At 38.4% G+C, this 14,044-nt stretch overlaps 1 protein-coding gene across 1 annotated transcript in view; it reads left to right on the plus strand.

Moving 5' to 3' along the window:
* Positions 1 to 14,044, plus strand: part of LOC140316036 (semaphorin-7A) — a 42,063-nt gene that overhangs the window by 20,137 nt on the left and 7,882 nt on the right. The window lies entirely within an intron of this gene.

Consider the following 14,044-nt stretch of genomic DNA (forward strand, 5'->3'; position numbering starts at 1 on the left):
TATTTGCAAGTTAAAGCAACAGCATATGCTTTATGCCTATTTCTTCCACTTCATTATAAAATTATAAATTATAAAAACTACTGTTTTTAGCATAAAGATTAAAGCTGGAAAAGTATCCAGAGGCTCTTTCACTTACTCAGCTATTTTCTTAGTCCTGCTGAAAGCCGCTTCCTGCTGCTGCAGGAAGCAGAGTTGGTGGCTTTGACCAGACTAAGTTGTAAATGAGCTGTCGAACCAAGTGAGCTTTAGAGATTTCACAGCAGCATGGCGCCGTATAAATTATTCCAACAGTGTTTTTGTTAAGAAAGTTTTCACCAAGTGAAAGCAGGGCTTGTTTTTTTAAATTTTCTTATTCCTTTTTCATGCCCAGTTTCTTTCTGCTTGGTTTTCAGCATCTGACCAAATGCCAAATACATTAAAGAATTACCAGCTGCAACAGTGCGACTAAGAGCACTGGATCCACAACAGAATCCACAAAGAAAATAAGATTATAGTTGTGACAGATTTGAATTCTCATTTCAAGTACTGAATTTTGGAAAATGTGGAAAATTGACACAAGGTTGAAATATATTCTGCTCACAAAATAATTCCATCAGCTTGTGGCTTTTGCAAAATTGTTTCTATTTGATGGAAGCCCAAGCGCCTCTGTTGCCCATAGCAGTTACTCTAAAATTGTGTTGCGCCTCAGGGACATTACTATGGCAACCATCATAAGTCGTATTCTCATGCACTGTATGTATTCATGTCTCATCACTCTGAAGTTCACCAAAAGATGAGCAAGTGCCATCTTTCTCACCACTTTCTTTGCTCTGTGCTTGTCACGCAGACCTTTCTGGGTTGATTATATTTTTAGTGGAAAGAAAACAATGTGGTTTTAAAAAACACTGTGTCACTGTGGGCCTTACAAACTGTGTCAGTAATAGGAGGGAAAACGAGAGCTATGAACAGCCACGGGTCTCTGTGGTGGCCTAAAAAGAAAGTGGAACACTTTGAGTCACACAAGTGAGGCCAGGAGGCCAGGCTGTGCTGAAGATTTCTTTATTTATTAATTTCCAGAATATTTTTTGTGTTGCATCACCTTCCTTCAGGGCACTGGCTATAAATATTAACAGCTTGTACCAAGTCAGCTCATCAATCCTTATAATTGATAACAATTATATTTGTGCAAATGATAGAGAAAAGCTCCCTTTTGCAAATAATTAATGCTGTCTGTCTGCTTCATTAGCTTTTCCTGACCTGAAATTACATTAAAACAGTCTAACCAACAAGATGAGTAATGGTGTTCCTGAGTAGTCGTAGGTTCTGGTTTGTGGTAAAGATGCATTTTGGGCAGGCCTGAGGGAATTTTCTTCAGTGGTGATGCAGAATACAGATAAATATGACAAACATTCGCTAGCTAATCTATGTGCAATCTAAACGCATTAATTGATATTAGCCCTTTAGGGGAGCAAATATTAGAAGATGTGAATGTTCAAACAATAAATATGGTGGACGGAGATGAGATCAGCCTCAGTAAGGCTCCTGTTCAAGTCCAGCTAAGCACATCAAATTGCATTAGCCTGCTGTTAAGGAGCTCTGGCACATTATTCCCAGAATCAGGTAGTCTGCTGAGAATGCTGGCCTTCAAAATCTGATGGAGATCAGACCAGCACATTCAGTCCGCTGTAGAAGAGAGATAGAGGTCTGCTGAGAAGCAAACCCTGTTGTAACTGTTTGTGGTGACAGAGAATTATGTTACATTCAAAAAGTTGCACTCAAATAGAATTGTTGGGAGTCAAGAAAGGGGAAGTGCCCTGAGATAAAGTTCTGTTGTGGATTAGCTTTATTGAAATAGGATTGAATTTAGCTGAGGATGTAAGAATAAACAGAATAATTAGTTTAATCTGTTAACCACCTAGTTAAATGGGCAGTCTTAGTAATAACCATTCAGTACCTGTTAAGGCAAAGATCTCATCCTTTGCTTATTTGCATGTTCTAACAAGCCCCAGTAAAAGCTAGGTCAACACAAAGGTCAATTTGTAGGAGCGGACAGAAGTTTTCATGTTCTCTCTGTTGCCATCATTTATGTATACCATTATCATCCAGATTTAGTGATGGCCAACAGAGCTAAAACAGAAAATAGCTGCAGATAACACAGGAACTTTGCAGGGCTGATCGTCTCCCTGGACCCTTTGACAAGAGTCAGGTTACATTATCATTATCAAACCTTCAATGGGCCTGGAGCTGGGCTTGTTTCAGTAGTGTCACTTGCATAAGACTGTGATATTTATTATATTGGTGACTGATGACTCAGCTGTTGTTGATACAAGGGCAAGCTTTCATTGTTTGGTAAAATATGGTGGAGAAATAGTACATTGAAAAATAGACAATAAAGAACATGGGGTAAAGCTGGTTTATCATAGATAGCAGTTAAAGTAAAGATGTAGGTTAGATAATGTCAAGATATTGTTGTGATAGGAATAATAAAAAAAAAAAGTGTAGTGTTTTTTTTGCTAAAATGCTGGCAGGCAGCACTTCCCAGTGCCCAGCCAGTGCTTTTCTGTCAGAAAAAGATGCTATGTGCAAATGGGCACTTATCTGCCAGGCAGCTGCTATGTTCTGCAATGCAAGCTTTAACAAGTCACAATGAGACTATACCTAAAAAAGACTTAGCCTACAAGGTGTCCATGGGCCAACTGCAGATACGGGAAAAATAAGTATCTGAGAATAGAATTTCCAAGATTTCAGTTTGGTATGTGGTCAGAGCTTTCTGCTTTCTCATACCATAATCAAATTGCTCCAAGAGTTATTGAGTACTACAGATCATAAAAGAGGCAGACCCTGAGAAAGAAAGGGGCAGAGTGAAGTCGAGTGGGTTACTGTACACTCTAAAGTGGTTCTCTTAATTTGAGGTGTAAAAGTTAAAAAGAGCTGCTGTATTCCCAATTTATGATTGTTATTACTAGGGATGGGAATTGATAAGATTTTTACGATTCCAATTACATTTTCGATTCTGCTTACCGAGTCGGTTCTTTATAGATTCCCTTATTGATTCTCATTTGGAAAAAAAGGACAACAAACAGGTCGATTAGCATCAACTTTGTTTAGTTTAGCAGTAACATGAGTCATGACCTTACAAATCCAACAACAGTGAGGTGTTAAGAGGCCCACAGCCTTGGGCTCCTCGATGGGGTGCCAGGGTTCCCCAGAAAAAATAATTTGTTTTGAAAATAAATTTTTATATAAATTTACATAAATTTTTATATTTTAATAATAAAAAATAAATATTCTTCTGTAGAAATTAACAAATTATTCTGTGGCAATTCCACAAGAATGTCCAATATCTTTCTAATAGAAATTCAAATTCTACAATACAATTGAACACATTCACCTACCGAAATTCAGGTGCATCTACTGTGGCAAATGGGTGCAAGCCTTTTACCACAAACTTAGTCACTGCTCTGTGACATTCGTCTATTCTGGCCTGGGCCATTTTACTCTTCCCTGCTTCGGAGAAAGCAGAAGATAGAGGTAGACGTGAACTGGAGGTAGTACTGCCAGCCTCTGGCTCTGAGCCAGTCAGGCTGTCTCTCGTGATGGTTATCTAAATGTAATACATGAGAAGGCATTCATTTAATGTTAACCGTTACTAATAGCAGGTTTTACAATGAGGCAAATGGTGCTAACATGATAGGCAGTGTTTGTTAGTTACCTGCAGTGTTAGCCGAGGACATGCTAACGTTGCTGCTGCTGCTGGGTTGAGATTCACTAACGTTAGTCCGGAGTGGATCAAAATTCATTAATAGTTATTGCATGCTGTGTGGGCAAATGTTTCTGCATGTTGGTAGTATTTCCTCCCTTTGATGAAATATCCACTTTGCAAGTATTGCAAGTTGCCCTGTTGCCGTCTTTTTTAGTGACGTGTAATCAAAAGTTGCGTTTTTACCGCTTGGGCTCCACGTTGCGTGGCTTGCGTAAGCTATGCAACGTGCGCGATGACGTCATTCGCACACATTGAAATCGATAAGGGAATAGTTTGGAAAATTGCCGATTTCAAGGAATTGAAACACTGGGGAATTTTCGGTTATTACTATTATCATGTATGACCTAAAGGATGTCAAAGAGATTTCAATAAGACCGTGGGAAATATTGTCATCATGTGAAAAATTGGCACAATATTTCTCCTATAATGTCCTGTTAAAATGACAAATTACTGGTACATTAAAGAAAACAAAACTGTCATTGAGAATAAATTCAAAATGAGAGATCTTAAAAGGAACCCAAATTAAAATTACAGACCTTGTTATGTTCCAGTTACCCTCATGTTCTAAATTAAATCCTGACAATTACATTAAATATTTAAATTTCTTTATCAATTTAAAGTTCCTGCCATCACTTTATGTGCACCATATATTCTAGTTGATAATGACTGTAAATAATTACAGTTATGATAACAACTTTTACTGGCCAGCAGAAAAATAAATTGATTTGGTGCCAGATGGCGTTGCTTTTTAGGTCTTAGTTTCCAGTTGAAAGGAAGCAAGGAAAGTAAACCTGTCTGCACAAATTTTCCAGACAACAGAGAGTATAGACAGCTTCCTAAAGACCGTAGATTGTTCTCTTGCCATTTCCGTACGGATTCTTTTGATATATCTGGTGCTATCAGGGAAGAACACGATTTAACTAATCTTGTACCAGTAAGAGAAATATCTGCATTCTAACTGCAACCACACTGAAAATATTTAACACTCTCACTCACAGTTGATAATTGATTGTTTAATTAAAACTTTGATTAAAACTAAAACAATCAAAGTTCAGACGTAATGAAAGTGTGACTGCATCATATATTAAAAGTTTGGGCTTAAATCTAACAAATCCATGAATCTTTGCTTTAACCAGAGTGAAATTATCCTCAGTTAAAGTCATTGTCTCTTTCAACTCACTTCACATTTATATTAATGTCCTCAGTCTCGTCTTCACCTCTTATGCTGCACTCAAGTTCGAATTGAAAAACACAAAGAAAGTCATCTTTATCCCACTGTAAGTCGCAGAGCCTGAAGCCGTTCAGGGAGGGAACCAACTAGCATAACTGCTATGCAACTTACACAATAATAGCGGGCAGTGAATGGTGAAAGATTTTTCTCTTATACTTTAAAAAACAAAGATATATTGAGTCTTTTTCATACTGCATCTAAATAACCCAAGCCAGTATTAATCTAATAAGCCATGTTAGTCATGTCAGTAGGGGTCCCGTTTAAGCAGCAATGTGGAAAGAGTAGTAGGGGAGCTTACAGAAAGTTAGCAATCATGGATGCTAACAAGATTTCAAAACAGCAAAATAATTGAGTTGGGTTATTAGTGAGAAAAATACAGCAAATTTCATGAGTCACGGTAAATTGAACTCAGTTACTCATTTGTTTGTTAACAGGAAAACTCTACATGGTACATTTAATTAATTAAATGAATTTAATTTGAAGTTTAGATGTACTCTCCTTGTCAAGCAAGTTCAGAACTGTTCAGTAGTTTCATGCGAGTCAACAGGATTGCAGCCTCTGACAGACACCTTTTTTTTAATAATGTTTTCACATCCTAAAAATGGGGCAATTTGAATAAAACTACATATGTAGACACAACTGTAAACACATCATTTTGTGGTTGGATCAAAGCCACAGTTGTTAATCTTCTATAATTTGCTTTTATTTTTCCACACAGACTATTTGGATGATGTAGGATAAATTTTTTGCACTATGCTATTTGTTGTCTTTACACAGGATTCAACAAAAAGAGTGTTTTAGTCTTTTTTTCTACATCTTACAGTCCTATAATTGTATTCTTGCTACATATTCAGCTAGTCACAGTTGGTAGCCTTTAGTCTTTCATCACGGAAAGGCTAAAGAACAGACATTAGACTCTTGTTACAAAGAAAAAGGATACCTTAATGGTGGCTGCTACGAAAGTAGAAAATGTCCTTTATTCAGTGTCCGGCCATCTAATACTGTATTCACAAAGGCTTTTGAGATTTTGTTTATTCAAGTCACAGTTGTCTGGCAAATTGATGCATTTGGGGGCAAAATGAACAATTTAACCATGTTGACTTGAACAAACAGACACGATGTAGCCATCTCCTAATGAGTAAAAATGTTATTAAACCCCCTAACAAGTCTCAGTGGGACCCCCCCCTGTGAGGCTTATGCTGACGGAACGCAGCAGTATTTGACAAAGGGAATCTCTCTCTCTTGTAATCGCCAGCCTGCGAATAGTTGCACTTTACAGATGTACTTAATACTTAATACAGATGTACTTGTACATAATAACAACATTTTTCACATTTCTAACATGACAAAAATGAATATTTTCAGAGCAGCTACAAGTCCACTTTTTATGAAAGGTTTAAAGCAGTGTAATTGCTTTGACAGAGGAGACAGAGTTTATGGTTTATATTTCCTCACCAATGGTGGCTATTGTTTATTTTGGATAAAACTCAGATTAAGCTTTTGTTCCTTGAATATTTGTCTGATAAAGACCTGGTGTTTATCAAAAACCCTCAATATGAGATTGAATATGTGGTTCATTCTGGTTGTGATGATGTCATTTCTCTGTCAGTGTTTGGTTTTATGAAATAAAATGAAAAGAAAAAGAAAAAAATTCATCCCTCAGGGAAATAATATAATCTTTGTATGATAAGAACAATATGTTTTATATGGAACAGAGTTGTGTGGGTCTTCTTGGTTTAATTGGAGTCACTTAAATGGGAAAAGGTAAACATTTTACACATCTGTTGACGGGTCTTGGGGAGTGTTACTGTAGAAAATCAATGTATAAAAGCTTCTGTGGCTCCAGAATGAGCAGCAGGAACTCTGGCAAATATACTCAAGTGATGTTACTTAAGATTGAAAATAATATGGAAAACAAAAGTCAGAGGTTGTGGAAAAGTGAGCTCACAACAGCTCTATAGCAGATTTGTAATTTTCTGTATTGATTTGTATCCTTTTATGACTTCCCCTTATGTTTGACAATGTTACGGGGGCCTCATGTTACATTTATGAATAATCTTTCCAAACAACAGATCGCACTGCCTTGGATGCAGCTATAGCTGAAAAGGGAGCTAAGAGACAGGGCTGCATCTATGATCAAATACACAAGACTTTATTGATTCTGGAGCATTTCTTGGCTCATCCAAAAGCCCTTTATGCAGAGCCTCGACAGAAGCAAACAGATTCCTTTTAAAGTTGCTGAGTCTTTTAGTACTGCGAGCAAGACAGAGGAATCCTTTCAGTAGGGAAAATATTTATTCCTAACAATACAGCAACATCTGTTTGTGATGTACATTATTAATGTATGTTTGGAAAAGGCTGTAGTATCAGCAACTTAAATAAGGGGAAAATCTGAGGTTTGAGTCAAGCTAAGGCAAATAGAAAGCTTGTTTATTTGTGTTTAAAAAGTTCTATAATACTGGACTTGCAGAGCAAGTTGGAACAATGTCAACAAGCAAATAAAAATAATATATATTCCAAAGAGCTCAACAGAGCTCTCAGTCACAGAGGTGATCGAGCAGAAAGCTTATCCCAAGCAGGGATATAAGAAATGTCGCAGTCATTTCAAGTTGACTTTATGTTTGGAATCTAAATCCTTTTCTTTACACACAGTGTAGCACTCAAAGTGGCAGTGCTTAAAAGGTTAGAGGCAGACGAAAGTGCCATCCGACAGAGGAAACTTTGAATTGGAGAGGAAGATCATTGTATAGAGCAGTAATACAGATCCTGTTGGCAAAATAAGTCGATTTTGAATCAAAGCTGGAAGAATATGCTTATTGGCTGTTGGCTTTCTCTCCCCCAATTAAAACTTCTTGATAAAAACTGTGTGTAACTGTAGAGCAGCCGTGAGGAAGGTAGAATATTGTTTTGTCCCTATCTGATTAAATGCAAGTAAAAACAGATTTACTCAGCAGATGTCACATAAGTTCAGCACTGTCATCATTTTCCCCACAGCTGCTTTCTTTGTGCTGATGCACTGTTTTGATAAATGAGCTGAAAATAGCTGCAGATGAGATCAAAGAATCACATGAGAATAAACTAGATAGAATGGGGATTTTTTTTCCTTGACAACAGAAGAAGATTTGGAATTTATGTAAAAGAGACGAGGCAGCGTGAAGACAAAAGAAGTCCAAGTGACAGCAAGAGCTTGTCTAATTATAAACGAGAAGGTGCCTCACAGAGAGGGAGTATTCAGAAAATGAAGATGTGAGATAAAAATGTACTATTATAATCACATTTTCATTGTGGGGATTGTAAAACAATCTTTGATGTGACACAAGATGAAACAAGTTAGAACATCTTTGGTCATTTGGTTTGACAGGTTATCATTTTGAGGCTTATTTGGCTTTGGCTGCAATGAAACAGTCCTAACAGCACCTAAACATAATAGGAAATGAAGACATTTAGAAAAGAGCATGTGACTGTAAACAGTCTGAGCGAAGCTGCACTTCTCTGTCTAGTGCTGTAACAGCCTATTGTCCAAAACAAAGTGATGGCTTGCAGCTAGAAAAATGACTCATCAACTTTCAAACTGCTGCTGCACAAAAAACAATAACTAACAGAGTAAAGCTGAACAATCATGTGCCAAATTCCAGCACCAACTTCAAGGCAGTCTTTGTATTTATTTACTACTACCCAGTGAACCTCGACCCAGTGAACAGAAAAATAAAACTTCCTTTTGAGCAAAAAAAACAAAACAAACCATTGGAGCAGATATTAATATGGCCATGGTTTTGTGAATGTGAGAAATGCTCAAGCACTGAAAAGCACTGATCAGTGTAGAAAACAAAGAATAATTGTCTCATATAAGTCAATTCACGTTTATTTATAAAGCACTTTAAAAACAATACCAACAGCTGACCAAAGTACTGGACTGGTAAGGTGATAGGACTTGATAAACAGCAGAACAGAACAGACAACAGAAAGTGGGGGTGACAAAATACACATACATACATATAAATAAACAAATAAGACAATTAAGCTGAGTAAAACGCCAGGGCATTTTTAGGTGGGATTTAAAAACCCTGAGCGTATATGCAGTGGCAGCTCATTCCAGAGCTTTGGTGCAATCACCACAAAAGCCTGGGCACAACCAGGCGTAGTTGGTCAGCTGACCTACAAGCCCTAGATGATGTCTGCAACTTTATGAGCTCTGATATATTCAGAGGGGCCAGACCATGTAGAGATTTGAAAACAAATAACAGAATTTTGAAATGTATTCTAAAGCGGACAGGGAGCTAGTGAAGGGCTACAAGCACAGGTGTAATATGTTCCCACCTTCGTGTTTTGGTAAGAAGGCGGATACCTGCATAAAGGGCGTTACAATAATCCAGGCGGGACGATACAAAGGCATGAATAGCCATCTCAAATTTTTTAGGGGATAAAAAGGCTTGACCTTGGATAGAAACCTTAGCTGGAAAAAGCTAGACCAAACAACTGAGCTTATCGGTTTATCCATTTTAAAATTGCAGTCTAAAATTACACCAAAGTTTTTTACAGTGTCTTTAACAAATGACTGAAGAGGGCCTAAGTCACCATGAGTACCACAAGCAGCACTGGGACGAAAGACAATGACCTCAGTCTTGTTTCATTAAAATTTAAGAAATTTAAGGCCATCCAAGCTTTGACGTCCTCTAGACAGTCTAATAACTGTTTGAATGAATGGGAGTCATTTTGGTTTAGTGCAAGGTAAATCTGTGTATCATCTGCATAACAGTGGAAGGAGATGTTATATTTTTTGAGGATGGATCCTAGGGGGAGCATGTATAAGGAGAATAATATAGGCCCCAAAATAGACCCTTGAGGAACACCACAAGGGAGCGGTGCAGAGGGAGATACTGATCCATCCAGGCAGACAGAAAAACTTCAGTCGGCCAGGTAGGATCTAAACCATTCAAGGGCAGTGCCACTGATGCCAACACTGTTCTCTAGCCGGGAGATTAAAATATCATGATCAACAGCATCGAATGCAGCAGTGAGATCAAGGAGGAGCAGGATAGCAGAATTTCCAGAGTCAGTGGCTAGCAGCAGATGATTAAAAACTTTTAGAAGTGCTGACTCAGTACTGTGAAGAGCTTTAAAACCAGATTGCTGAGGTTCCAGGATATCATGTAAATATAGAAAGATTGCGGTTGTTGAAGCACAAGTTTTCAAGAACTTTGGATAAGAATGGGAGCTTTAAGATGGGTCTGTAGATAAGCTTGAACTGTCTAAATTGGATTTTTTTATTTATTTATTTATTAAATCGATGACTGCACAAAAGCATGCTTAACATACTTTGGCACGACAAAGCAAATTATATGATTTAGCAAATGATATAGGCTCAAAGTGACTTAAACTCACAGGGCAAGTGATAGAAACTGAGGGGTCAAAGGAGGGAGGGGTTATCTGAGCTCTGATGTTGGAGAGTTCTGCCCTCCTACACTCTCACCTGATTGAGCGAGAAACATCAGCCATGGCTCTTTTTTTGGCTTTCGGGCACATTGTTTTAAAAGGTGCAACACAGTCCAGGATGTTAATGCAAGAAGAATAAAAAGATTATGTCAGATGTTCCGTATCAGAGCCTACAGGTGTTTGAGCCTCGGCAGCATTTTTAAATGCAGCAGAGAACCGCGTAGTAACAGTGGCGTTAATAATACGGCGTCGGCGCGCAGGAGCGCAGGGTTTGGCTGTATGACCATAGGAAGGGATTTCAAATAACACAGGCATATGATCAGAAAAAAGAGCATCATGAACCTTAACATTTTGCACAGGTAGCCCATACGATAACACCAGATCTAACGTGTGTCCCTGTATTTGAGTGGGACCCGACACAGATTGAACAAGATTAAAAGAGTCAGTGTTGAGAAAGTCTTTTGACAGTGGTTTTGAAGGGCAACAGACGTGAATGTTAAAATCCTCAACAATTAAAACACGGTCATATTTTGCCATAAGCCCAGACAGAAAGTGAGAGAAGTCCTGACTTAAGTCCTTATTATATTTCGGAGGCGGTATATCACGCCACATAAGATTGGTTGGGATCCAACTCAAACACATTCAGTTCAAAACTGGAGTATTGGGCCTCTAGCAACTGTTTGCACTTAAAACAGTTTCTAAAAATAGATGCTAAGCCACCACCACGTCCGGTTGTTCTCGTTGAGTTTATGTATGAGCAATCCAGCGGTAAAGGTTCAGCGAAAGGTTCAACTCTGAGCCAGGTTTCAGTCAGGCACAGCAGATCCAACTTTTGTGTTTTGAAGTAGCAATTGAGGATGAATGTCTTATTCCCAAGCGATCGAGCATTCACGAGTGCAATCCTGAAAGAGGCCGGCTCAATCTCCTTCCGGGGTGCACGACCTACAGGCCGGAGGCTTTGATGGTTCACCCCTCCACTGCCGAGACGAGGAGACGGAGCGCGTTAGGTGCAGAGCTCCTCCAGTGGCGCGACCAGGGGCGTCTGTCAAGTGTAGGCCGGTTCCAGGGAACGCCAGGACACAAAACGTTTGCAAGCAGAAGAACCACCCAGAAAAGCCTGACATTTTAATCCCAGGGACAGCGACAGTTGAACAGTTGTGGTGATGCTGTGGTTTTGGCCAATATTCACTTTTTTGTAATAAATTAGATGTTTGGTTACTGTTGGAGTTTTAAATTTGTACTCCTGCTTCCAGAAGCATTTTTATATATTTGAAAGTTGCTTAAAACTATCTGTTTGGGAAATTAGACATTCTTGGAAATATATACATTAGGGCTCAGAGAATTACAAAGTTGATTGCCTTCTTTTGTGTCCACACTCTGTGAATCCATAGTTTTTCTGAAGTCAGAAACTATATATTCCCGTTACAATGTGGTGGAAAAGGTTGAGATGAACCCAATACGTGACACAGCAGTCCACAGGCAAACAGATGGCGAGTGGCAATCTATTACTGGACAAACCAAGAACGCAGCAGAGCCAAGAAATCATGAACTAAACTGGGAAAAACTCAACAAAATCAGACGAAGTAACCTGGACAAGCAGGAAACAGAATAACAGCAGCAGTGAGGATCTGACAATGACTGAGACTAACCAAGGAGCATAAATACTGTGGGGAACTGTGACTGCAGCTGTGACAGATTGACAAAAGGTGAGCGTGGAGCTGAGGAGCAAACAGGGGAACTGAGGACAACTACCGGTGAAGATGTGAAACAGAGTAAACTGGAAATTAAACTAAGCGCACAAGTACAGAACTGAGGCAAGACAGAACTAAGAGTGTAGACCAATACAAAACAAAAGCAAGAACAACAGAAAAGGCAAACCAAGAACAGACTAAAACAGACAGAGTAAATGCTAATGCAAACTAGTAAGTCAAAATACGAAGAACAAAAACAAGAAAACAGAATTAAACAAAACACAGAAAAACCAAGACAAGGAAATCAAATCCAAAGTTGGAAAGACCACAAAGCCCAACAATGTCTGAATGGTTGTTTGTGCACAAAACAACTTATTTATTAGAAGTAACTTTCTTAATCTGTTCATAAACAGCCTTGTCTCTAGCAGTTTCTTGAATTAATTTAATAATTTCTATAGTGCTGACTAAATTTTCCAAATCTTGCAGGTTGTTTCTCCAATTAGTCATCTTTGTGCAAAAGATCCCTCTTCTTTAACCTTGAATATTTTTATTCCTCTGACTTCATGCCAGACACAGAAATGATTACTAAATTGTTCACTTTAGAATATCTGAAAAATATGTGGGTTCTTTTAAACATTAGCAACACTTTGTACAAGGGAACTGGTAGGATAATGTCACTTTTTGGGTTTCCCATGGATGTCATTGTGTAATGTTGCTTTTTGTGCATGTAAAGGGTCTGCAAAGATTCAAAATCTATCCAAAAAGGAACAGTTTTGTTCCACAGTAGCCACTGCTCCTGAGCTGCTTGAAACACAGCTTTTGAAATCAATTTTCCCCCCAAATTAATTACATTACCATTTAAAAAAAGAAAAGAATAAGAGCTTTGGTCACACTCCATAAATTCTGACCAATTAGCTGACCAATCAGAGCAGAACAAGCCTTTCATTTAAGAGGGGGGTTAAAAAACAAACAAGAGCAAAGCAGAACATTTAAAACAGCAGGTGGCCAGAGGAGCTGCAGCTATGCACATATGAAAAATGTTTTATCGATTGATTTTATTCCAGCAGTAAAGCATCCACAGCTTGCTTGTACCTGTAAATGAGCATAACATTGGTTCTTCAATGTGTGGTTTTGAACTAGGGCTGGGTCATAAGCAAAAATGATTATCCCAATGCTGTTTTTTTTTAATTGATCAATCCCGATCTTTATCATGATATACAATTTGATTGTGCTGTCACTGGGTATGTGTCTGCAACAATTCGCTTCTTAACCACATTCATACATTACACATTATGACTTAAGCACCATAATACCTTCTTTCTTCCTGTCTCCTTCACATTCCTTGTTAGCTGCTAGACTCATTATAGAGTCTTGAATACTAGCCAGTCCTGCTTTGTAAAATTGTCGGAGCTCGCCTTGAATAGTGCAAGCTTGGACAGCCTGAAATTGCCAGCATATATTTTTTCACAAGTTGTTTCACTTGGTAAAAAAAAATTTCTTAAAGTGTCAAAGAAGGCTTGAATGTTGCAACAAAATCACGTGGCAACAGTGTAACTCAGTGTTTCTCAATGCTGGTCCTCAAAGCACCCCGCCCTGCACATTTTCCATGTTTCCCTGTTACCTCAGCAGGATGACGTGAGTTCTATCTCAGTGTCAGTTTCGCTCCTGCTTTCATGTGTCTCATTGGGTCCATTGTTGGGTCCCCTCATGGATTCAGTCCTATTCCCTGGTGGTAGCTCAAACAATGTTTTGCTGTTATAGATGTTGTTTTTAATGTGATGGCCATACACTTGTGTGTGCCAAATGACTGTTTGCTCTATTCGTGGACCGACTGAAAACATTTATTGCTCATTACCAAGATTGACAAACATTTAACGTATATCTAAGTTTGAGATGGTTTTATCCCCCATTGTATTAAAAATTCTTACATATAGCTCCGTCTACGTC

This window comes from Leuresthes tenuis, unplaced genomic scaffold (genome assembly GCF_036924035.1).
Source record: "Leuresthes tenuis unplaced genomic scaffold, fLeuTen1.0.hap1 SCAF_10, whole genome shotgun sequence".
In the NCBI taxonomy this organism is placed as follows: Eukaryota; Metazoa; Chordata; class Actinopteri; order Atheriniformes; family Atherinopsidae; genus Leuresthes; species Leuresthes tenuis.